The sequence below is a fragment of the Apteryx mantelli genome, chromosome 4, assembly GCF_036417845.1.
Source record: "Apteryx mantelli isolate bAptMan1 chromosome 4, bAptMan1.hap1, whole genome shotgun sequence".
Lineage (NCBI taxonomy): Eukaryota > Metazoa > Chordata > Aves > Apterygiformes > Apterygidae > Apteryx > Apteryx mantelli.
This window is the reverse complement of record NC_089981.1, coordinates 85,881,336-85,907,323: the sequence shown is the minus strand read 5'-3', so window position 1 is coordinate 85,907,323 and position 25,988 is coordinate 85,881,336. Positions and strand designations below refer to the sequence as shown.

General features: G+C 47.1%; 1 protein-coding gene across 1 annotated transcript in view; it reads left to right on the top strand.

Annotated features, from left to right (window-relative positions):
• Positions 1-2,879: 2,879 nt before the first annotated feature.
• FBXO34 (F-box protein 34) overlaps positions 2,880-25,988 on the top strand; it is a 37,940-nt gene continuing 14,831 nt past the window's right edge. The window contains exons 1-2 of the mRNA XM_067295138.1: positions 2,880-2,960; positions 15,495-15,573. The gene's annotated coding sequence lies outside the window, so the exon portion shown is untranslated. The remainder of the gene's footprint in view (positions 2,961-15,494; positions 15,574-25,988) is intronic.

Below are 25,988 nucleotides of genomic sequence, written 5' to 3'. Positions count from 1 at the left end.
GTATAACTGTCATTACCAGATACATTTTGTGCCAAGAAGATACATTATGTGGAAATCTGCTCACTTGCTCTTCCTACTCTTCTTTTAATTCTTTCATGTGGGATATTGTTCGTTTTAAGGGTAATTCTCCCTCTCCCTGCATAAATGCACCCTACTGGAGAGCAATACAGAGCGTGTAGGGGAAACTATCCCTGAACTGTGCTCTGAAATAATTAGCATTTCTGAATATATTTTTGGTGAAATTTCAGGCGAATGGAATTGTAAAGCTGTAGCCCACAGAGTCACGTGCTTGGCACTGTCCGAGTGTTAGAGAAAAGCTGCTGTAAGCAAACGACTGTGCGTGGAGCACTGCGTGTTGCTGCAGAGGGTACAAGGTAGTCCCCCTGCCGAATTTAACCGAGAGCCTCTTGATCAAGGGCTGCGCAGCAAAACCATTACAGCGCTGTTCCCTGATTTAAAAACACAAAAATTCTAGGAGCAGAAAATAGAGGCTAAATTACTATCCTCTAACACCTAGGGAACCCAGTTACACCTTCAGTTGCATTTTCTTGCTCTGTTTTGGGGGTTTTCATTCTGAATGGTAGCACATTTTTAACAGGAGCGTGGGACAATCGCTCACCCCTACCTGGATCTCTCGGCCTCACCTGTAGGCTGGGTCCACGCAGGTGGGAGATCCGCGTTTGGACTCTCACCAGGATAAAGAGAGCATGGAGAAGACCTTCCCTTCCTTGGGTATTTGCTCTAACGTCCAGATTAGTGCATGCCAGAAACCGCATCGAATGTAATCGCTGCAGCTCGCAGTGTTGAAAAGAAAGCGGTAACCTGGCTCTGTTGTTTCAAAGAGCACTTGCAGGCTCCTAAACCCACGTGTGTAGCCCCGGGATCCCGAGCTGACAGAAACACCTAGATTTATATATATATATATATATATCCCTCTTTTTGATGTTTCCTGCAAGCAGGTCTCTGTTCACCGTGTGGGGTTTTTCACTTGCCTGTGCGAGGTGTCTAACATGCTCCAGGCTTTAAATAGAGAAGCAAGGTACCCAAGCCCAGGAATTGCCTTCCACTCTGGCAGCCTGATACCGATCAGTTAGATGCTACAGCATCGCATTTATAAGCACCCATAAACCATTTCTGAGTTGAGACCAACTTTCTGTTTTGTTTTTTTTTTTTGTGTCTAAGAATTGTTTGGAGTGGGTGCTTTAGGTAAGTTATATTTTTATCCCCTTTAGCAAAAGCAGGTGAAGAAGCTGCTTAGTACAGTGGTATTAGGCAGTATTTCATCAGTGTCAAGTAGGCTTGCAGTTGAGTTAGGCCAGGACCTTTGAGTTTTCATTTGAAAAGAGCATCCTTTTCCCTAGCTTTGACAAGACTTGCAGTAATTTTTAGTTTTTATTTTGGGTTAAAAGAGCACATATCTTTTCTCAGCATGTCTCTCTCGTGTCTCCATTGCCCAGAAGCAGTACTTCTAGTACGGAGGTTGGATGTGATTGCTGGAGTTAAGTGTTTCACAGCTAAAACAAATACACAGGAGATAAGGAATAGCCTGGTTGAGAGTGTGCAACGATGGAAAGCTTTGAGGAATATGACCATTAATGAAGATGGAAGCTATAGAAGAGCTATAGTGACTTGGTTAATCCTATGTACTCTGACAAAGTTAAACTTCTCCAGGTCGCTGATAAGATAGGACAGTTTTTCTTTATCTCGTTTTTTCAATGTTCAAGGCTACTGAAATGCAAAAGTGCCAGATGGCCATGTAAGCTAAACAATGTACCAAATCTTCCTTATATTATCACTAAATGTCCGGGGGGCGGGGGGGGGGGGGAAGGAGGGGAAAAAGGTTATTTCATCATTAGAAGTCACTCAGCAGTGAATGACATTCAGCTGTGTTTATCAACTTAAAACAAAAGATTGGGTCCGTACGGTTGCAGGGCCTTTCTCTGGTGTTACAGGGCACGTATTTCATTCGCCTTGAAGTCAGCTGGTGATATCTTGTCCTTGTGTGTGCCAGTCACTGAACTGTGATGCCACACTAACAAAAAAAAAAAAAAATCACATGTACAAAAAATCACAGCAATCCTATACTGACGTGACTGTGTAATTTTTCCTCTTGAACACAACAACGTCCTGCGTCACTGATAGCAAAATCCCTTCGTTCTCCTGCGGTTGTTACCGTCCGGAGGAGAAAACACCGGAGAGACGAGGAAGCCCAGGTTCCGCTCTCAGTCCTGTCGCTGATCTGATCTTTGACCTTTGGCAAGTCACTTCACCTCCTGTCCTCCCTCTGCCTTTGCGAGTGGTGGCCATAGCCAAGAGGGACTGGAGAGACTTTGGGAAATCCACCTCGGTCATCCGAGGCGCCGGGTTAGCGCGATCCCGGGCCTCGGCTCGTTAGCCCCGGGCTAAATATTGCGGCGCTTTTTATTAAGTTATACCGCTTTTTCGCCTCGGAAGGGTCTCGAGGTGGCCTGGCGGTGCTGCGTGAGGCGGAGCGGGCCTTCTCCCCGCCGCGCGTGGGGGTGAGCGGGCACCTCGGGGGGCCACGGGGAGCCCCGCTGCCGCTGCGGGGCCCGCGTCACCCCGGCGCCCTCCGGGCCTGCGACCGCGCTATTCCCCGCTTCCCCGAGCGTCACTCCCGCTCCCCACTGCCCCAGGGTCTCGGCGGCCCCAGCTTCTCCTCGCCGGGAGGCCCCCGCGCTGCCCTCCGCGGCCTGCGCGGCCTCCGCGGCGCGGCCGGGCCCGGCCCAGCGCCGTCGCCGTCCCGCCCCGGGCGCGGATTGGCGCGGCCGCCGCGGCCCCTCCCGCCGCCGCCGCCGCCGCCGCCGCTCGGCGCAGGGCGGGAGGGGAGGGGAGGGGGGATCCGGCCGCGCCGCGCCGCGCCGCCGAGCCCGGGCAGGCGGCTCCGCGCAGCTGCCCGCTGTTGCCGCCGCCGCCGCCAGGCCGCCGCCGCCCCGCACCGGGTAGGGCTGCTCGGGGCGCGCCGGGGCCGCGCCGGGGCCGGGCGGGGGGGGCGGCGGTTGGGCCGCGCCGGCCATGGCGGCGGTTGCGGCGGCGGCAGCGGCAGGGCCTGCTCCGCTCGCCGGGCACGCGTGGGGCGGGCGGGGGTGGGGACCGCGCTCGCCGCCCCGCGGGACCCGGGTTTCTCGTGGGCCGCGGAAGCGGCTCGGGCGGCCGGGGCGGCCGCCGAGAGCCGCCTGGGCCGCGCTTCGCGTCTGCTCGGCGTAGTTGGACGTTGGGGTTGTCCGGCGCCCTCGGGGGGAAGCGAGCGGGAGGGGGGAAAAAAAAACAACAAAAAAAGAAATCGTGGAGGCAGGAGGTTGTTCTGGAAGTCCAGAGTCCAAACCCGTAATGGCCTGGCGCTGGTTAATGTTGTTACTGCTGGACGCGGCGGCAGCACAACGGCTGCTTGACTACCAGAAAAGAGAGGAAAAAACCAAAAACCGAACCCAACTCTAGCTCTCCGCTCGTTTCGAGCAATTCGGGCAGGCTTCAGCAGCGCAGCCCTGACGCTTGAACTCTTGCTTGCGTCCGAGCGACTCGCTCTTCGGCGACCAGGAGGTTTCCCCGTGCAACCCCGCTTCGGTTGTGCCCAGGTTGCGTTTTTTGCCCTTGAAATCCCAACTGGAAAACCTTTCCCGGCATTTCGATTCCATTTTTCTTTTTTTTTTTTTTTAATTAATTAATTAATTAATTTTTTACTTAAATAGATGGCTAATCCCTTGCTGCAGGGGATGGGGGCGTTCTGCACGCGGGGGTTTGGGCGCTGCGGGGAGGGGAAGGGAGCGCCTGGCATCGCCTTCCCGCGCGCCGCCCGGCCCGACTCAAAGAGCCCCATTGACTCGCCTCGAAGGTAACGTGCCCAGCTCCCCTTTTGGGCGGTAAAACCATAAATTCGCTCTAGCACGGGGCCTTGGAGGGGAAGAAGTGGAATGTCAAGGAGCCGCCCGCTAACAAAGACGGCGCCTGTTGATTGCGCGGCGCCTATCGAAATCTGCCCTCTAAATGACAAAGTCCCTTTTTAATAGGTGTGAAAGCTTGTGGGATTTGATTTAATACCAGTGTCTTAAAATCTTCTCGTGAGCTCCATGTGACTAAGTTGTTTCTTTCATATTTAATTGGAGAGCCGGGCAAAGGTTGAAGAGAAAGCCTTATGTTTCGCCAGACGCTCTTTAAAACTCTCTTTATTTTTATTTTTTTCCCCCCTCCGTTTAGATCAGGATCGTGCGTGTACGTGAATGCCTCGTCAAGCTGCAAGTAATTTTCCCGCGGGTGCATGAAGCATCTTTGCGCGTCCCTTAAAACGGGGCGCTCGTCCCGCAGCACGCGGCAGCCGCGTGCCCCGGCGTTTCGCCGGCGACACCCTGGCCAGCGAGGGTGCACGTTCGCAGAGACGGGGCCCCTTGGTCAAACGGGCGCAGCTTGGATACCTGCTTCCAGGGAAGATAACAGCTGTTCTTGTAGCCGGTAGCTCAGTCTGTAAGGAAAAAAAGTAGGATCGGGCCTAAGCCTCCGATTAAAAGATGCTTAAGCTTTGGAAGCGTGCGTAGCTCTTGTTCCTGCCTGTTGCTTTTCTTGGCTTTTGCGGGGACTTTTTGGTCAGCGGGCTTCTTGCTAGGCGTTCCTCTCCTTAGCGTTAAAGCTTTTGAAGGAGATCTTAGCGTAGGGAGAGCTGCTGATTAGAAACCAACTCCGCAGTGTTGTAAGCTGTGGAGAGGGCACAGGAATGTTGGCTTGGTATGTGTGGTGGTTTAGGTTTTTTTTTTTTTGTTTTTTCTTTTGTGCCCTATTTTAATGAGTCTGTTTCTTTAAGCTATTTTGACTCTATTAACTTATTAAGTAAAGTTAGCATGTATTGAAGTTAGCGTGACAGGCTTTAAAATTTGTTTTTAGCGTGTGAATGTTGCCCCGTAAAACAAAATAAGGCTGCCCTTAGTGCAGATTCTGGGCGAAGATGTGCAATTAGTATGTGTTTATTTCCTAATTAATTTTCCTTTTTTCCCCCCTGTCGTGGGTGGGGAGTATCTACTGTATCGCTTGTTAATCCTACTGTCTCGATCTTATGCCTGTAGCAGACCTGGAGGTGTATTTGCCAGCGCAGGCATGGTAGGTAGTTTTAATCTAGTTATTTTGGGCAGCAGGACTGGCTTTGGTGTAGGGTGGGCTTCCGTGGCTTGCATCCGTGGTGCTCATTTGGGCAGCTAGGTCATGGTAAAAATCTAGGTTTCTGCAGTGTCATTGCACCGCGTATCTGAGCTAGATGGACTAAATATAGTTCAAGTCTGCCCAAATGTGTTGCAGCTCCGTTGCAGTACAGTGATAATAACAGTGTTTATGTAGATCCCTTTCCCGTACATCTGAGGTTCAGTCGTCTCTTCCGTAGGAGCCCCATGGCTACTTAATACTGCTTTAAGAGTAAAAACGCACTGCAGAGGTACACATACATGGCTGTTAAGAAAATGTCTTTTTTTTTTTTTACTCATTCAGAAATGGTTGCTTGGTATCTTGGGGTGCAGAAAATAGTGCTCTTTTTCGCAGGGTTAAAAAAAGAAATCCTGCTTTAGAAGCTGCAGTGCCTGCAGTTCAGAGCAAAGTAATGCATTTGGGTACTGCTGAAGCTGAATTTCTGCCAGTTAAAAATCTTGCTGCCCTAATATGCCACTCTGTACAGTGCTGGGAAGCTAATGTGCAATGTTCTCCTGGCTTGCAGCAAAACAACTAATGATTAAAAATTCAGCAGATGTTGTGGTTCACTTAACTACTTGTTCTTGCATCATTCAGGTCATATCACACAATTAACGTTGCTAATGTTCAATCTAGCTTTTTTGGTTCTAAGAATGGAAATTATCTGAACTACCATGGGATTTATAGAACTGTTTTGGCAGGAACTGGGCTATGCAAAGTAAATTATTCAGAGCTGTTTTCATCCTTTCCCTAACTTGGAGAATCTCCTTTTTATTTCTCGGATATTATTTGTTCATGCCAGGCTTTCATTTCTGCAGCCTTTCTCGCTCTGATTTCTAAGTGATTTCTTTTGATTGCTTTGAGATGAATGAGATTTCCCCAGCTGGGGGGGGGGGGAAGCATGATAGGTACAAAGTTTTGCATTCTTACTTGAACGCAGTATTTCATTTGGCCACAGAAGTATTTTTTTTTATGACAAGCCTCGCTTTGTTTCGGGCAGGATTTTTGGTGCTTTCGGTCCATTTACTTTTAACGTTGCAGAATTTTGGTAAATAACTCTTCAATCCACTGTGTCCCTTGGTTTGTAAACACTTAGCGACTTACCCTTTCTCTTGCCCTGCTATGTTCCTTTAAATACTTGGCAGTTTGGGGTTCTTTTGGAGCTCATGGAGGTTCTGGAAGCCTTTCCTGGGCTGCGTGGAGCTACGAAACAAGCTTGATGTGTCAAGTCTTGTCGCTTGTTTTTTCACTTTCTTTACCACCTTCTTTTTTTCCCCCCCTGTTTGGAAGCTGGTGCCTCCGCTGCAAAACAAGAAGCCGATGTTCTCCTTCGCCTTGACTGCACTAACTGTGTTTTTGCTTGACCTTCCTGCACTTTCTTGAGACTTGTCTGCTCATGCTCCAAGTACGAGGTTGGTCGTTGCTAGGTGGACGCCCCATGATGCGGTGGTTGCGTGTCGCCGTACATCTTTAAGGACTCGTACTGGTATAAGCACGATAGAAATACCGAGGTTAAGGAAGACCTACAACCGAGAAAGGTTGCTGGGTCCTTCTCAACGTCTTTGAGAGTAATCGGCTCTCCTGGGGCAGCGGTGGGCTTGTGCGCTTCGAGAAGGTAAATTCAGGACATAGAACGAGGTTGAGTATCTTGGTCAAGGGCATGGATGATCCAGCCATCGTTCTGTGCGGTGCTACGGACGAGCTGTTACGGGGCTTAGGAGAAGGCCGCGTCTTTTAAGCGTGAAGTAAGTGGCAGATCAATAATAAGAACGGAAAAGCTGGATTTGTGCATTGACCCTACGCTATATGATAGCTGCGCCTGTGGACCTGGTTTTGGAGGAGTAATGGGCGGAAACTGGGGACTTCGAGTTTAAGTGCGTTCTTGAAACTTGCAGTTTGGGTGACTTCTCATACGCGTTCTGCCGATTAGCACATCCAGAAGATTTATTTTTAGTCGAGGCAGACATTTTTCTTTGAAGAAACCTGTCCGGGCTATGAACAGTAACGTACTTTGAGAGAACTTGTTTCAGCTGAATTGTTGGTAGATAGTCAATCGATTTCAAAAAATGAAGTCTTAAGTATGCAACCCCTCCCTGCCTTTAGTATCCTGCCTAGAATGATGGAAAAGAAATATCCAGATTGTTTTTGACTTGTTCTTAATACCGTATATGCATTATCGGATGCCGTACTTGAAGAATTGATATTCAGCATAATGTTTTATCTCTGATTGCAAAAATAACTTCATACCCAGCTAATTCTGCCTGCTGGAAGAATAAGAGGGAGACTAACTTCACCGCTTTATTTGGGACCTGCTTATTGCTTATGTGCTAATTACTATGTATGAACTTGGAGAATTAGCATATTTTTTTGGCAAACCTTAACGGCAGCCATTTAATTCAGAATTTTTTTAACTTCAGACTTTCCCAACATCTCTAAGCTACTTCTAGCTTGTTTTGTGATTCGTGCTTCAGTATTTTAGAAGCTTTGATTTAGCAAAGTTCAGTAGGGTTTTTTGTTTTTTTTTTTTTTTTCCCCTCCTTGCAATGACTTACATAATTAAACAGAAACTTGCTGCCTTTTCCAGTAACTTTTAGCCTGGAACCTAACTGCAGAAATTCCTACTGTCATTCAAATAAAGAAGTGCGGAAAACAGATTTCTCTTAAAATGAATGCTAACACGGTCAAATTAAAACCTAGGTTCCAGTTGCTCTTTGCTATGTGGGAAGAAAGCAGGCAGTATTTTGGGTGTAAATGGTTTTAAAGGAGTAACCTTGGGGAAACTGGGGCATGTCAGGTCTGGCTGTGATTCTGCTGAAAGCTTCAGGAGCATCTAGTCTCATGATGTGAACTCCAAAGAGCTGGGTTATAAAGTCATCATTAAAGATAGCTACTAAATGTTCTCTCTTACCAAAAGGCTGTTTCTGACACATTTTTCAACTTCTCAAGGTGCCTAGCGGTGCCTGTTCCCCTTGGTTTGCTTTTGTTCTTGTGACCTCCTCCTTTTACCGCTTTTCCAGCTGCTAATCAAGGGAGGGCTATAATCTGTAAAACATTAAAATGTTTGGAATTTTGTAGTAAAAAACACTGTCCACTTTACTGGAATGCTGTTACGCAGTGGCTAACCTTCTTTGGGATGCAATAGCCTGGATCCATTTAAATTTTAATTATTCCCGGCATCGTGTGTTAGCCTGCTTTCTGTCTTAGCACCGTTTCTGTTTTGCGTTGTGAAATTTGCGGTCCTAGGTCCTTCTCCCTCCTTCCTCCTCCCCTTTATTTTGTCGATCACTTAAGAATGCAGTTTCTTCCTTGGGATGAACTAGGTTATGCTGCTCGGCTCTTTAATGCCTCCCTCTAACTGGCAGCATGCCAGGCGTAAAATCTTGCTCATAAGTCACTCTAGAGATTTCTTTGTACACGCTCTTATTTGTTTTTGCTTGCATGCTGAAAACACTGACTTTTTTTTTTAAGTTTAGACCATGTGTAGTCATGTTTGTGCGAGTGCGTGTAGACTTGGGTGTTGCCACTCTCCTGCCCAGCAAGCAACTTAAGACCTTCCCGGGCATTTTATTCCTTCCAAAATTTCTCATAGCATTGAAGGCAATTGGGAAGGCAGCTTTCCCTGTGCATTTAGGTAGGTGAAATAATTCTCTGTTGCGTCTAAACTTCAAAGACTAGCATGTGGCCAGCGCCTGTGGTTTGGCTTTCTGCAACATGCTGTGCTCGAGGCTGCATTTAAAGGAGTTTGGACGCTGGGGGTTCAAGCAGGACACGGTATGTATGAAGCAATGGTTGCTAGCGTTGAAGCGGGGTGTGTGTTCCCCGGGTCGGATGCCGCCTGATGGCCTCCCGGAGGTTACCCGCTCTTCCCTTTTGATTTATAAAGCTCTTAATCGAGGTCTGGGTCGTGGGCTTGGCCTCCCCTGAGCCTTTATTGCAAGATGCAAAACCCCTCTTTGTCATGAGGCCTTTGCCGTGGCGTCGGGGCTGCGGTGTTAACCTATTTGCATCTTCCAGCAGGCACTGTTTGTGCTTCCTCCCCCCCTGCTCCGGAGGTGCGAGAAGCGCCCTGCAAGCACGTAGGCAAAGCCGCTGCTTGCCCCGCTCCCAAACCGGCCTTCTCCGGGGTGCCTGCCAGGAGCGCACGCCTGAGTATCGCTGCCCACCCTGCTGCGGTGAATTAGAAATGCAAATGCGGTGAATTAAAAGAGGTAAAGTGTGCTCGTTCATGCAGCTGAAATATAAGTAAATCTGCTGCCACTTTTGAAATTCCGGCTGTCGGGGAATTACTGATCACAACCACCATGTTTCTCTTCGAGTGCTTCTGAATTTTTCTCAGGTGCGGTAGGACTGCAGATGTAGTCCTGGTAAAATGTGTCGTGACTTGGGTTGAATAGGACTCGGCAGATGTTGCAGACGTGGTTTTGATACGAGTTACTGGGAATTCTCTTTTAATGCTGAATTACAGCATATCCATTAAACTGGAGCTCAGAGCGGTTCACCTAGCGCTAGGCTCTCACCACTCATGATGCCGTGGGGGTCACGGGCAGCAGACTAAACCAGTTTTCCTGATGATTGCTATGTCGTGCTTTAACAGCTTATGTGACTGTTAAAACAGTGTCCACTGATACGGGAGCTCTTGGCTTCAGGGTGAATGGTAGGATGAATAGGAGTAGTTAACATGCCTGTGTAACGCCTGGCTCCGCAGAATTGTGCATGCTCCTCCTATGCCGAAAGGTGGGTGTTTTTTTTTTTCCCCCGTTTTCTTTTGTATCCCAAGATACAGTCATCGAGGAAAGTTAATTTTATGAAACTAGTACAGCTCGGTCCCTGGACTGAACGGGTCAGAAGAAGGGAAGGCGCTGCAGAATGCCCTGCTGAAATGGCATGTTTGTTCGGGGGGAAGCATTTTTAAGAACTTGGAAAGAGAACTTAACTGGGAAGAAAGTCACAGAGGTTAATCCGAGTGTGAGGCTGTTGCATCCCTGGGGGAGCTACACAAAGCAAGCTCAGTGATGCTGCTAGTGTCTGGTTTTCCTTCAGAGGTGGGGGAATTGCCTGCCGCCCCACTTGGGTTACAGCAGAGTAAAGCAGAAAAGAGTCAGTTTTCATCAGGTGGCTGTCCAGGAAGAAGAAAGAAAAGCTAGAAGATTGGATAGAGAAGTCTATCAGGCTGCTTTGCATTTGAAAAAGCTTAGAGATTAAAAAAAAAAATAAGTAAAGGTAGAAGTCAGTGATCACAGCTGCAGAGACTTTGCTGGGGGTGTCAGTGAGGCAAAGCCTGCTGGGGGAGGTCGTGGCTTTAATTAGAGCAACTGGAGCAGCTTGGGGGAAGGACTGATGAGCTTTGCAGCCTAAGTAACTCTCAACGTATCTTCCCGGAGTCGCAGTTTGGAAGCGGGTGTTTATTCCGAGTTGCAGTTTGGCTTGGAGTCTGTCCAGGTATAAGCCTCGGTTATGGAAATAGCCATATATACCGCTGTACAAGCAGAAGGCACAGCTCTTCAAGGGGAGGTGGGGTGCAAATTGCTTAGATAAAACCAGCCAGCATTCGCAAAGCCGGGTCCCTAAAGCTAGACAGGGTGCCAGTGTAAGGTAAGACCGGTGTGTCATCAGTTTAACGTGTTTAGTTCTCAGTGATCAGGCCCAGGAGGACTTAGTAAGAGATGCTTTAAGTTTCAGTAGAAGCTAATAGAAAGAGGAGTGCTCCCCGCCCCCCCCCCAAAAAAAAAAAAAAACAAAAAACCTGTTATGCTTGTGCTGGAGTGGCTAAATGCAGGCAGGCTAACCTTAATATATGCATGCGTGTGGGTACCTGAGAAAACATCCCGTTAAATAAAGCAGTGACTTTCTTCTGATGCTGAGAATACCTTCCGCGGTCTCCCAGCCGGGGCCAAGCCAGACTTGTTAGCAGCTTGCAAGTGACAGCTCTGCTTTGCTTTGTAGGTATTTTAAGTGATGAGGGTAGCAGAGCTGGAGGGAGATGTGATAACGTCTGTGCTTTTTTCATTGGGGGGGAGGAGGAGGAGGAGGAGATGGGACTAATTGCATACCTTCCCGTTCCAGCTCCTGAATTATCGCTGGAGCGGCCCCGCAGTCTGCTCTGATAGCAGATAAGCGGTGTGGCTTGCAGCACTTGAAACAAAACTTAAGTGCCCTTTCCTCTTTCCCTGGAGTGAAGCTAATTTCATTATGTGAATGTCAGCCAGGATGAGGTTTCTTGCAAGCGTCGTGATGCTTCTCTGGGCTCTGTGCATGTTAGCAGTGTGTCCCTGGTGCATCCGGCAAAAATATGCTAAAATACTGTATTCCCTTACTTAGCAGCTTCTGTTGAAGGTTCTTCAAGTGATTTGCTAGGTGAAGATGTGTTTAGCTTTGACGTGAAGTGCTGCAAACACAATGTCCCAAAGGGTTTAGATAAAACCGGTTAGTGTTAAGACTGTGTTTGTTTTCCATAGAGCTGTATGTTAATTAGGTTCTCTGTCTGCGTTAGGCCCTGCATAGGTAATTAAAACAACCCAAATAGACCTCCGCCACCGAGTCTGCTGCTTGAGAGCAGACGTCGCCGTGGTTAATGTGGCCACGTCGAGGAGCTTGCACTTGAATTGCGCAAATTTTGGTTCTGTAGCATGGAAACGGCCTTAGATGCAACAGATGATGCAAACGAGAACTGTTGGGCACAACTTCAGAGAGGATTTCTGTCAATCTCTGAAAGGGAACAAAAGTGCGTTTGTGCGTCAGTCTGAGTCCTGGTAAAATATTGTTCTTGGAGCTGCTGTTTCTGAAAGATGATGATTTTGAGGTAGCTGCATAAGCCTGGGAGAGAGCACCACGGACAAGTGCCTGGATTTTGCGTAGTCCGGTAGTGACAAATACTTAAACTCTTGTCAGGATAACTTTTTCTTGGACGGGCATGGAAGTGTTGGATCATTCTCACATATGCCTAAGAATATGCCTGACTCTGCAGTCAAGTCAGGGTGATGGGAGGACGGGAATGCATTCAGACAGATGTTTGATGATGAGCAGAGTGTTTTGGGAAAGAAAATGAAATAATGTGGGTTTTTTTTCTTTTTTCTTTTTTTTTTCCCATGTTGGTAGTTTTAGTCAGTTTGGGCTTGGTTGCATTGGTTGCAACGTGACCAGTAGGGTTGGTCATGTAGAACAGCTCAGTATGGGTCCAACTGCAGCATTAAGCTCCTAGAATAACTTCAGGTGAAGTGACGGTGAATTCCAGAGAATTAAAGACTGTGAGGTCCCCTATCAAGTCTTGTATTTATCGAATGGCTTTAAGACAGATCCAAACATGCTTTGCAAACTGACTTGTGCATGGCGCAGTGGAGCAGATACAGGCTTTGATGAAAAACAATGTGGGTTCTCTTTAATTTAAAAAGTGATCTAGTTTGTTGAGGATATATTTATTTCTTTTATGGGAGAAAAAATATTATCTAGAGCCAGGGGGTGTCTGACCTGTGGCCAGCTTGGACAGTTGACCCAGCTGTTTCCTGCAGTATTTTTGGGAGGAGATTGCTCTGAGGGCAGCAGAGGCAGAAGGGGACTCACCTGTGTGGGGGAGGCTCAGCTGAGTAGTGAGGAGGGGTCTCCAAAGTACAGCTCCTTCCTGCTGCGGGGGTAAGCTCTTCAGCGCGTACGCCTACAGCGAAGGTAAACGCTGCTTAAAGCAACACCTGGACATCTTTCATGCTGAGACGGGCTGGCGGCTGATAAAATAGTGTCTTTCATAGAAGTCTCAAAGGAGCCACAAAGCTAGATTCTGCTTTGTTAGCTGCTAGACAATTATGGTGTGATTGCGTTACCTTTCTCCATTAAAAAAAGCTAATCCTGCTGCTCAGAGGGGTGTGTTTGCCTTCCCAGCACTGTGCTTGACTTTGGAATCGCGCCGGTGCCCCTGTAAGTGAATAAGGCAGTCGTGGCCTTCCCTGTGCTCCACATCTCCTCTTGTTTACCAACTTCCACTGGCAGCAGTCCTGCCGTGGGTCTTCTCTGGCCTTTCTCTAGGTCTCAGTGGTTGAAGTCACCCCTCGGTACTTCCGTCCTCTCCCTCTTGTGCTTGGCTCGGGTATCTGGTTGCCCCTGGGCTGCACAGGTAGGAAGCAACGTGTGGTTGATTGAATGGGGAGACGTGACTGGTGTCTGCGGCTTTCTGCATTTGGGTGTTTGCGAGCTGGGACGGGGGTCCTGGGGCTCCTCGCGTGCTTCAACACATGGTACTTCATTACAGTCCATCTTGACTATAGGAGAGGAATTGGAGGCAAAGTATCTAGTACTGTTTTTTTTGGGGTGCAAAATTTTAATGAGTGCCTGGGGGGCCACAGTCCCCTAAATTGTGTGGTGTCATATAGATGTGAGCGAGCTCCCCTTCTTACAGAGGCTGTATTGAAACCCCTGTGCTGGATAGCGTCTCATCCTTTTTCAGAGGGAGCAGAGAAAGCTCGTTCCGCTTTATGTGAATATACTGTTCCACTTTAATGTGAATATACTGGATAGTTAATAAGAGACCTGTGCCCTGAATATCTTACTCAGCCTGTGTTACGTTGCAGGAACTCCACGGAGGTGGAACATACGGGCTTTATTTTGATATGAAAACCACTTGGCTTCAGGTTGCCCCCAGAATCTCGGCTCCTGCAGCCCTACAGGGTTGTGACTGGGTAACTGCTGGGTGTTGAAGGGCAGATGACGGGGGACAGCCGGGGAGGCTCAGAGGTGGCGTCGGTTTGTGGAACTTGCAGTTCAGGAGCCTGCGTGCCGGGAGTGCTGCGCCTCTGGTCTGTCGCTTCCTTCTATCGTTTACAAAATTGAAAAGCGAAGAGCTTTAAATTTTGTCTTCTCTGCAGTTGTGGTCCCTAGTAGCCATTAGTTGTAGTGCGATCTGGCGTTGGAGCTGCCTGCGGTGGCTAATTGTATAAGCTGAGTCTTGCTCACGCCGACGGGAGCGAACCAGCGAAGGTGGTTGTACCAGTCATCTAGAAACTGGTGTAGCTCAGGTCTGAATCAAGCCCAGGCTCTTCAGGCTCAAACAGGTTGTGGAATTTATTTTTACAACACCACGGGGGTGTGTGGCAGGGCAGAGACAAATCAACAGCGGTTCCCAGCCCCGAGGCTTGTGTTCGGCGTTAGATAATGCCGCCTGGGATAATTATAACCGAGGACCTGGGCGGAGGGGTGAGGAGAGGGTGAGGGTTGCGTCCGTGCGGTGCATGCCAAGTGTTCCTTGCCGTGCCTACCGCTCGGCGAGGGCACAGTTAAGAAATCGTGGGTGCGTCTGAGGTTACAGCGAGGATGGAGGTCAGCTTCGCAGGAGGAAGTGCCGCTGAGTTGTAGACACCGGGTGCTGGATTAAGAGGAGAAAGCGGAAGAAGGTGAACTGAAACCAGTCAAGCGTAAGGGGAGCGGCTGGGTTAACAGGGAGGCCGAGGAGGCGTAAGCAATGGGCCCCTGGGCGTTGGTGTGAATGGAGGGACAAGCAAAGAAAGGGGTTGAGCGTGGCTACTGAGAGCTCCCTGGCCTCTCCTCTCCGCTATCCCTGCAGCCCGGAGTCCTGTGATGCCAACGTAGCTTCTTCCTAGCTGTCCAGTGGGACTTCCTGCGGCAGGGCAGCCGCCTCCGGCTGCAGTCGGGGAGTCTTTCCAGGTGGTCACCCCTTGCTGAAGACTGCCTTGAATTGGGGTTGTTCAGCACGTCCAGCCTTAACAGAGCAAGACTTGGCCATGTATTTTGGCACATGCTGGGAGGAATGGTGGGACGTACCTGTCTGTCCTCACCTGGCTTAGTCCGTGTGTAGGTAGGTCAGCCCAGGGAGCTGCTTTTGCCCCAGCTCACCATGGGTGCTCGGAGAGGTGGGAGCAGCGTGAGCGCATTCTCTGCTCCTTCCCGTGTGTCTCAAGCTCACAAGGGCTTGCCACAAAGCAAGCTGTGGTAGTTCTGTGCCATTCTGGCCTACTTCAGGTTTTTATGGAGCAACCCGTCTAGGCCATAGGAAAGGTGATGCTCCTCTTAGTGAGATGCTGCCTAAGGTGTGCCTGGCAGTTGGTGTCATTGATGGTGATGATTCAGTTTTGGGCAGATGAGATGTGGGGTTCTGCCTCTTCATGGGTACCAGGCTGTCTTTCGAACAGGTCCAAGTAGCAATGTACCGATAGCTTTCCATGTGTACCCCTTCCTAATGGGATAAAAGAGCTGTGCTCCTTGCTCTTTTATGTGTTAGACCGGTAAATCTCTTTGGTTTTAAGAGCTGGTTAGTGGTTTTAACACCATTAACTTGTAACTAATTTCCTTTTTTCTTCCCTTTTGCTCTTTAGAAATGCCCGTCTCGTGAGTGTGCAAGAAACCTACAGAACTGTAATGTCTAACCCTACATGGAATAACAACTCTTGGAAGGTACCACCCTTTTTTAACTAATACATAACTTTGTTATAGGATGGGTTAATAATGCACTGATTTCTGCTTCATGTGCAAAGCTTGAAGTTGAAGTGCCATGTCGTATGTAATGCCATGTTTTCCGAAAGGGTGACAGCCTTGTGACACTCCAGTTGCTGATTTCCAGAAAATCTGTGTGTAGCCCAGCACGCGAGTGGGGTGCCAAGGGGGCCATCCCTGCTTCCCTGGGAACGGTCTCTCTCGGCAGTTCTGGTGCTGCCTCAGGAACACGTTCGTTTCTATTCGGAGAGCTGAACTAAGCTTTCTTTGCACTTAGTGGCCATGTCTGGAAACGTACGGCCCTTTTTTTTAGTGATTCATCGTGACTTGTCCGTTTGTCTTAAGTTAACGAGCTTCTGGATCGTCTTTCTTGACAAAAGGCTTCTAGGCGTATTTATGAGGAATATCACGATAGGCTGCGGTTGCGCTTCAACGCTTAGACTGAAATATGTCTTAACTGCTTGTGCTGCATTAACCAGCTTTCAGGTGTTGGCTTGCTCCGCTGCCTGATCCTGCAGTGATGCCATAATACTGAATTTTGGACTGCCCTGTGCATTGCTATGGCAACAGACTGATGTCACAGACTCAAGGACATGACTTCAGTGTACGATCATGCAGAGGCACGATCAGGTTTGTGAAGGAGAAAGCTGACTAATGCACGTCGCAAAAGCGAGCGAGGGAAACGCGGGTTACAGCTGACCAAGCAAGGTGTTTCGGTAGGAGACTTGCCCTCTCAGAGAGGCAGAGGTGGATCTGCTCACGGCTTTAAGGCAGGACCCTTCTGCGTGCTGAGCTTCCCTTTACAGTGGATAAGCAGACATCTTGCAGGTATCCTGTATCTTTTAAACAGGTGGTGTTCTGGGGTGGGGAAACTTGCTCTTTGGCTTCAGACCTTTGAAACGTCGCTTCTTTAGTATTATTATTTTTTTAAAAACTCAGTAGTCTTGTGGGCATACTGAGAACCCTTCTACTGGCTTAATGTTGTTCAAACCATTTAATTGGTTTTCCAAAGCTTTTATTTTATCCATAACATTGGAAGGTGAAAGGGGAGCTCTGCATCTGCATTATGGTCACATTTTCCTATATCCTATTAGCAGATTCCAAGATTGTTTAATGTGCTCTCCACCCATTTCGTTTGGCTGCAACCTTTGCTCCCATGAAAACAAGGCTGATTGTTCCGAATTGCTGTGTGTATGTGCTTTGGCACGGCATGAAGGTACCTATAATAACACAAGCATTGTCTGGAGAGAGGAAAAAAAAAGGCAGTTTGCAGCAATAACTACAAATAAAAGGGTGCAGTACTGGGGCAAGACAGACAGTGGTAGTTTTCCCACCCGTCATGTACAACAGATTCTCAGTGTGGTCACCCCTCGGCGTGAGCTGCATGACAGTGATATGGGCTTTAGTGCAGCCTGTGAATATTGGGAATAAGGCACTGAAGTATTTGCATGCTGTTCCAAGTTTCTCTTTCCTGGACACGGTTCCGCTGCTCATATCTAGGGATGGGGAGGCTGAATGACTTTTGGACAATGGCGGATTTTATTTGCATGCTGTGAGCAGTTTAACAAGTGCATGTGCTAAATGAAGCGTTGCCACTTCCAGTTAGCAGCTGACGCACCCTTCAAAAAAAAAAAAAGAAAAAAAAGGTGCCTTTAGGTTTAACAGTGGGGTTTTGAGGGGTGACATTGTGCCGTGTGTTTGAGCGGACAGTCGGTTGCACCATGACTGAATGTTAACTCGAAATGCTGCAGGATTCAGCAAATAACCAACCAAAGCTCCTTCGGGCTGAAGTAATTTTCACTCGTCTCCGCACACGGTGGAATAAAGCCTGCTTAAGTGCAAAGTTCGGAAGTAACGCAATTGTTTTAAATGGTTAGTGTCCCAGGACTTGAGGATATTGAACAAAAACTGGCGCTTCTTGCAGAAGTTTGGTTTTCTCCCCAGACAGGAAGCCGTAGACTATTAAAAAAGAGGCAGGGAGGGAGGCTAGTGACCCTCTCACTAAATCAGGAGGCTTGAATTTGGTGCCGGGTCTGAAGCTGAAAGGGCTGGAAGCGCTGCAAGATTTAGTGATTCCCTTGCTCTGCAGCGAGCAGCCAAGATGATGGGGAAGGACTGTCAAGAAGCCAGTCCCGCTAAAAAGAGCGGCTTTGTGGTACGGTCGAGGAAATCCGGAGAACCTGAGAAAAGCAACAGCTGGTTTTGGAGGTGGTGAAGAAGTTTGCTCTCGGCGTAGTTTGCTCTTGCAGCGGAGCCGGTGGAGGGAACTGGATACCAAGCCGGAGTCGGCACACCCAGTGTTTAGCACAGGCATCCTGTAAAGACGCTTCTTGGTACCGTGATGTGTTTCTCTGTGACAAATCCCTTGCAGGGCGACATCTCACCGAGGCAGAAGTGAATAACATCAGCACCTGTGGGTTCGCACAAAGATACGTGTAAAAAAAAAAAAAACCAAACCCCCCCCCACAAATTGGGAAGTGTTTGATGCTTTTCCTTAACAGCAGTAAAAAAGGCAGTTTTAATGGATGTATAAAGTGATACTCGTTGAGGGATGCCATTCTCCGAGAAGGAAACGATGACCGAAAATGCGTTAAAAAGAGGGAGGGGTTGCTCGCAGGGTGTGCCCATGAATTGCGATGACTGGAAGTGTGATAACGCAGCTGGCCGATCGTCTGTACCAAAGTACGAAGCGCGGTGACTTTCCAGGTTGTCGAAACTTGCATCCCCCAAAACCCCCTGCTTTGCTCTTACTAACAGGTTAATGCGCGGTAATTGGCTGTGAAAAAACCTGGGGGAATTTTCCCTCGCTATGATGCACAGCCTCTCTGCTGTCTGTTTGGCAACTGCTCCTTTCGATGATTAAAACCTGGCTTATTTATTTTTTTAACCCACTATTCTTCTTTCCTCTGTTTATTTTTTTGCATCTCGCTACTTCTCGGGGAGCAGTTGATTGCTCTTCCGGCTAATGTGCAAAACCCAAGATAATGTAAGGTTAGGAAATGGAAACTGCAGATGGGTATCTCTACTTCTAAAAAAAACCCCAACAACTACAAACCTAGATGATTATGTGAGGCTTTTTAACATGCATTGCTGCTGCATTTCTAAAAATAATTTGGTTTTCCATACAGGACTGGGAAAAAGCGAGACTTTTAAAAGTTCGCTTTGGCTTTCTAAGATACCGTGGCGCTTGCCCCTCTCAAATTCATAATCACGCTGCTGTGGCCGCCTATCTTTTAGGAAGCAGTTGTAATTACCCCCAGATCGCAGGAGTCGCTCGGCACCGGCGTCGCTCTGCTCTCGGCGCATAGTTTCGTCGCTCTGTAGTGTTTTGAGAGGCTGCGGGGTGGGATGTGGCTGCAGCGAGTTTCCAGATTCCTAACAGTGCGAGGGACTGTTTTTAATAGTGATGATAAAAACAGTTATTCCCAGTTGGAGGTTAGTCAGTGGTACAATTATCGGAGCTATGAAATAGTGCAGAGATGGCTCCGGGTGGAAAAACGAAGGCCTGAAGCTCGTTTTCTTGAGGGAGCTGTTTGAAACCATTTCCTGCAAGCTTGTAGGATATTAGCAAGCGATGTTAGACGGTGAGAGATCAGGCCGGGGCGGCTTGATTATTGCTTTAGCAATTTAGCTTTCGGGCCGGCAGATTTGAGCTGGCTTTCAGGAGAGAGCTTTCGCAGCAGTCTGTTGCTGCAAGCCGGGATGCCGAGCAGGAGCGCCGGAGGTGGCAGCTTTAGGTTGTTCTGCCCTTGTACAGCCTGCGCACGCTGCCTCTCCCTTGGGAAGGCTAAAAGTGCGCAGAGTATTTTCACGGTCAGGTAACAGTCCCCAGCTTGAAATCTAGATCATTTAAACCATCCTTCGTAAGAAGCAGTTTGGGGTACTCTGTGCTCTGCTTAGCTTCCTGCAGCTTGGGTTTTTTTTCATTTGTATTTTCACTGCTTTGCCCCAGAGGGGGAAACCTTGAAAAGAGGCTATTGATCGTGCTGGGGATTGGTTATTGAGTTAGATAGTAATATGTGTATTTTCCTTAACCGTCTTGCTTATAAAGCTGTTCTTCCATTTCTAAAAGTCATGTGAAAGAAAAATAGATCTGATTTTTTTTTTCCAGACTTTTCTAAAAGTTGATGCTTCTAAAATGGTGACCTATAAGGAATCTAAATAGTGACCTGTAAGGAATTACAATAGAAGAATTTTTGGTGTAGAGGTGTTCTTGTGGGGTCCAGGTTACTAAATTTTGGAGGTTAAATGGGAAGGATTTTGAGCAAAACTTCTCACAGTGAACAAAGTACTTGAGCACGCAGAAGCCAGACTTTATTGAAATTTAAATGCTGCTTTTTCAGCCTTTGCTTTTTTCTTTAAAGAATGAGTGACAGCAAAACTTGTGCTATGGTTGGAACTTCTGAAAATTTCACTGTGTTAGTTGCTAGGCCTAGCTTTAACTACAGAACTCTTAAAAAAAAAAAAATTACTGACTGCTTTGTTTCAAGTAACTTTTAGAGTTATTAATGGAAAAATATCTTTAGATCTTTTTCTGGCTACATTTTAAAAGATCCCCAGGTTCAAAATTAGCTTAGATTTTACAACGTTCTTTTGAAACACTCGTGCCAAAAGATACTGCTTTTAATGTTGGTCTCTGCTGCCGTTTACCAGCCAAAAAAACCAACCTTATCTGCAGCCGAGTTTGTTCGGCAGAAGATGTTCTGTGCATGTTCTTCTTCTAAAAAATGTGGATAAAAACAAGCAGAGGCTTTGGCTGGGAAAGTATTTAGCAGATACTATCGCCCGCCTTCCGTCTTCATCCAAAGCAGTTTAGCCTTAAGATGTCACTGGTCATCCGCCTGTGCTTTTGAGTATCCCAGACCCTTTTCCGATCTCCTGTGTTTCTTCAAGTCGTGGAGCGGCTTAGCGGCAAGAAATGGTAACAGTAATGTGGAGGTATTTTCCTTATTTTCCCTACAGATCCGTGGTTTCTCAGGTTACTATGAGTTGAGGCACTTTGAATGCGTAAGTGAAACGCAGTACAAAGGCTGTTTCGGGGAGAGGTGGGGTAGGATTAACTATTAAAAATATGGCGAAACCTCTATTTCTGAAATTTGGGCCGTCTTCTATTTCTGACCTATTACTTATACGTGGATGCAGGTGTTGAATGCAGTATTGCAGGTTGCTGCTGAAACTGCATAGCTGGGAAGTGCGCCCGCCCAGGCTTCTTCAGTAGTTAGTGCTGGTTTTGTACAGCCCTTCTAAGCTTTAAAGCATATGTTTTGTATCATATGACCAGCTGTACATCTGAACCAATTTACATATCAGTAAAGCATTTTCATTCCTGTCTAATGGCTGCATAGACCATGTTAGAAGGTGACACTAAATAATGCATTTTTTGCTTAGGTAGGCAGTAGCCTCTTCTTTGTATTTTAGTAAGATAGCAATGGGAAGAACAGTGAATCCAAAACTAGTGGTGGTTTTGTTTTGTTTTGTTTTAAGCTGTTCATCATGAATCTCTGCTGTTCGAGGAGCTAATGGGCTGCTTCCTTTAGAATTAGCTAGATCTATTTTTTTTTTTTGTCCTCAGCAGGAGTAGTCATGCCTTGGTTTGTAAAACATTATAGGCAAAGTAGTCAGACCTTCCTATTTTGTGTTATCTGTCCCAAAGTTAGGTAACCATAGTATAACGGTCTTCCTAAGTTTTTAGAGTGTAAACTTTTTGTAAGCTGCTGACATATAGGTTTGAAATTTCAGAGTCTGGCTGTTGCACATGATTCTTGAAAGATGAGGGATAGTTTTTATTATGCAAGCATGAAGTTGGGGCATTGGCAGTCTTGTAACGTAAGCAAAACTTTGAAAAGATTTAAGATTTCATGACAAATCATGGGAAATATTGGTGCACAACATTGTGAAAGACACTAGTATGTGAAAAGAGGGTGGATCAGGTGTATAATAGAAAAATCTGGGCATGTTGAATTACAGAAATACTATTAACTCTCGGCACAGTTGCTTTTAAAAGCTTTTTGCCTGACTGTTTTCATCTTTTTAATCTAGTATTTGTGTTGCTGTAGCAAAGCTTCCAATTGTTGAATTTGGTTTTGGAGACCCTTAGGAAAAACTGGACGCCTTTGAGATGCGTGGTGAAGATTGTAGCCTCCCAACTCTGTGATGTGTTGGCTTAACAAATCCACGCGGACAAAATTGTCTATCTTATTTTTGCGTCCTTGTTTTGGTGGGATAATATTCAAGTGGTATGTGACAGAGAAATCATGACATTACTTTTTGGTTAAAGGGCAAGATCCTATAGAAATCAATGATACTCTACTCTGCTGAGCTATTTAGGGCTGGACCTGTGATTGGAGTATATGGGGCAATCTGTGCGTGAAGGCAGAACTGTCATCCCTAAGGCTGGGCTTGCATAAAGCAGCTACAGCTGTATTTAATTCAGTGAATTAAATATCAAAGCTGATGACCTAGCGTTAAGCACTAAATTTACCTGCTGTGGCACTCTCCTTATTAACAAAGTCCTAAAATAGGAAGAAGGAACTGGATTAGATAGGATTAGAAGTCAGCTGTGGATTTGGTCTTCTACTTGAGAAGCAATTTGACATCCGTAGGAAAGGTGTACAGGAGCAATTATTCTTATGTGCTGTACGCCGTGGTGCAGGGAGACTTCTTGCTTATATAGTGTCGAGTAGGAGATTCTTGGTTGGTAGGTGTGCCGTGCTGCTGGATCCCTAACAAGCTCTTGCTGGCTGACTAGTGAGCAATTCCCGTCAGCCAGACCGTGCGATGGTCAATTTATTAGCTGGAGCAGCAAGAATGAATCTCCCAACATGTGCCAAAATGAGTCAAGTGGACCTCTCCAGCCAGGAGCCCTAACATCCAAAAGCAAAATAGGGTGATGAAATTATTGTTGACAGTCTTAATCTGCCACGTCACTGTTCTGGTAATGAGAATCTCCTTGAGCAAACTAATGTTGCGTTCTTGAAAAAGATAGGGTTCCTCCTTTTTCTGATTTTTAACTGCCTGTGTTTCTCTAAAGCAGGGTGGGTTGGCTCTCTATCGGTATGCAGGTTGATCTCGTTTTCATCTAGACTGTCTGGATTTGTGCATCTCTGGTGTTTGTCCTAAAACTCCAATTTAATGTCACTTGTGCATCCTGCTGCGGCTTCTGACGTTCTTTGCACGTACGGGAGCAATCCAGTGAGACTTCTGCCTTGCAAAACGAGGGCACATAGTCTCCAGAGCTCCCAGAGTACTTATCTACTATTTCTGGAACCAGTTCTGTTGCTTCTATAATAGGAAGGCTTCTGGAAGCTTTCTCTTTCCCCTTGCCCCGAGAAAGTAGCCTTGCAGCTGAGCTTCCGTTAGTGCAGAATCTGCATAGCAAAACCAATCGAGTTTTAGATGCTAAATAATTCAGACGTGGCTCATAGATCATGTGGCCTTAAATGCAAAGTGCTGCAGTGAGTGTCTTCACCCATACCTAGAAACCCAGGAAAGCAGCAGCTGTAGCCCGGCTGAGTGGTGTTCAGCCACCTCCGATTTATCATTCTGGGCACGTGATAGATCACGCAGTGACAGCGAGCGCCAAAGTAGGTGGTAGCTTTCTAGAAAGTGAAGTAATGTGTGGTCCGTGCACGTTTGTCACCAGCGCTGCAGCAGCACTGGCAAATATCCGATGCGCTGTTTTTGTTTCCCACTTGGATAAAGCAGAACAAATCTACCGAGCCAGCTCTTAGCTCCCTCGCAGTTGAGCAACAGATGATGTTCTTAACCAAATTGCGCAAGACAGCTGAAACCTTTCAGGAATTGTTGAACAAGGGAAACATTTTGTGATTAATTCCCATATTAAAAGACGGGGTTAACAAGGTGCAGCAGAGCTTATCTTTTCTTTTTCCCTTTTGAGTTTTTTTTTTTTTTTTTGAAGGGGAGGGGGACTTCTTAAATCATTCCAACACTAACCATACGTAAAGGAGAAAAGACACAAGAGCTACAAATTTTAAACCTCTTGTTCTTTATTGACGTGATCTTGGAAGGGAAGACAGGTTCTCCCTGTGGTGCTTCATTAGAATAGGTGTTTCATAAGCAAGCAGTGCTGTTTGACGGCAGTGAGCAGTCAAATGTCGTTTGTGAACCCCACGTGCTCGTTCCCTTCTTCCGAAACGCCACGTGTTGTGCGCTCGGAAGCGTTTATTTTCCATCGCCTTGGAAGAATCTGAAAAATGCTTTGTGGCAGATGTCTTTTCTGGCACGACTAAAGGTGAGGGTTCAGGATGGTAGGAGCCGATCTGAGCTGGAGCTGCAGCAGACCTTGTCTGCTACCTGTTGTGCCAGGCCGGTGTCTGCCGGGTCCTGTGGTGGATGGGGTCTGGGAGCCCTCCTCTTCTGGACTGGGTTTCTCCCAGTTCAGCTCCTTGAACTGGTTCAGATGAGAAGATCAGACTAGTATTGGTGCTGATACAAGGGATGGAGTGAGAGCGTTGGATGGCAGAGGGGGGTGAGACCCCACCGCCATACGAGTTATAACTGCTGACCCAGCTGTGGGGCCGCACAGTGATTCTGAACCCACACACCCTCCATGCTGCCCTGGAGCTCCAAGCTTGAATTTATGTAGAGATCTCCAGTGTCTTCCAGACTTCAGTTAAGTAACTACTTACTCTATTACTGTATTATCTGGGGAGCGGGACACAGATGAGAGCTCGAGGGAGCTTCCAGGAGGACCGGAGTGAATTTGATTGGGAAACGAACTGGAGGAGACAGTGCCAAGATCAGCTGCATGCTGCTTGGTCTGCTTAGATTCCCACCAACGAGAAGACCCGGCGGCAGCAGGCTTTATGGCGTCAATGGGCATGGGAAGCTGTGCCCTCATTTCAGCTGGAGCCCATGTGGCAGCAATCGTTACTGCTTTTGGGTTAGGTAGTGCGAGATGTGCACGAAGTTAGACCTGTTGAACATCAGAGAGGAGGTTCATCAGAGAGGACCACGTGGTGGTTGGCAAGGACTAGCGTTCTTCCGTGGCAGCCGTGTTTAGGGTGGCTCCTTTCAACTTTCTGGTTAGAAGTTAAAAAGCTGCTCTGCAAAGCTTGACGTGACTTAAAGACTCTAGCCTGATTGTAGGTATTAATTCTTACATGTCTTAGTGGTTTTAAGGTGGATACAGTTTCTCTACTAGATACCTAGTTTCATGTGAGGGTTTGTTACCAGCTGCAGGTGGATGGAAATCTAAAGGTAAACTCGCTCTAAAACTCTTTGTAAGACAGTTTTAGTTAAAACATGCTTGTTTTCTCTTATTTTGCTTCAAACTCTTTTGCTAAACAAAGAAGTAAAATGTAGCTGATGAACCGAGTGTGGAAAAGTAGTTCTTCACAGTGTTTAAAACGTGGATATTAGCCTGCCTTTCTCTGAACTGTTTTTTTGTGTGGTTTTCCTCCAAGTTTCCTTGCTCTTTTTGGGTCCTCGCTGTGGCGTGTTTTTGTTTTTGAACTTGGAACGAGCCAGTCTGTGAAATGAGCTGCTTGAATAAGCTGAAAGGAAAAAATCATTCTTTCTGCACCTGCTGGAACAGCCTTTCAGTTGAACTCTCGTTCCAAGCGCGTAGCTCCTAGCTGCCGCTGGCTCAGTGGCTTAACTTTTCTCGGACTTTGACAACGGACGCATACTGCTCAGATACTTAGAGTAGATTTAAACAGGTAGTAAAATTAGGAGCTGGAATGCATTGCAGTAACCTCAGGTTGAGTCAACTTTAAAAAGAAAGTATGATTTAAAAAAAAATGTTTTAAGAAAAATAAATAGAAATTTGAGTCCGTCTTGCAAAAACTCAAATCCTTGCTATGTTTGCCTAGAATGCGAAAAAGTTGAGCTGCTAGGGCTGCTGCAGCCTGTTTGGTATATGCACACGATACTGTTCTGAACTGCATCTATCTATAGGTCTCTAATTAAGAGATGGAGTGCGTGGACCAGCTGTATGATCTCATGTCTAATCCGGTCTGGCAGCTTCTGGGGCTTGCTAGTTATCATGAAACGTGAAGCTGAGACTAGATAAAGCGGGCAGTGGCTTTCTGCTGAAGCCTGCCTCTCTTGGGAGAGTCTAATGCTTTGATAAGGGCTCCAGGTGGGGTTTTGGGGGAGGTGGGGAGGGCTTAGGGATGGCTAGGCTGGAAAACGGTGGAATTGCCTGTCTGGTGGAACATGCTTTCAGAGATGGGGATAATGTAACAACCCAAAGTGGAGCTGGGTGGGGAGAATGGACATGCAACTCTATTCTTGCAAGAAAACAAACCAACCAGCCAACCCACAGAGATCTCTATTATAAGGCCTCAGCACTGGTTATTGCTTGAAAGATTAAATATCCATCGTAGTGAATATTTTTTGGTATCAAGTCTTCT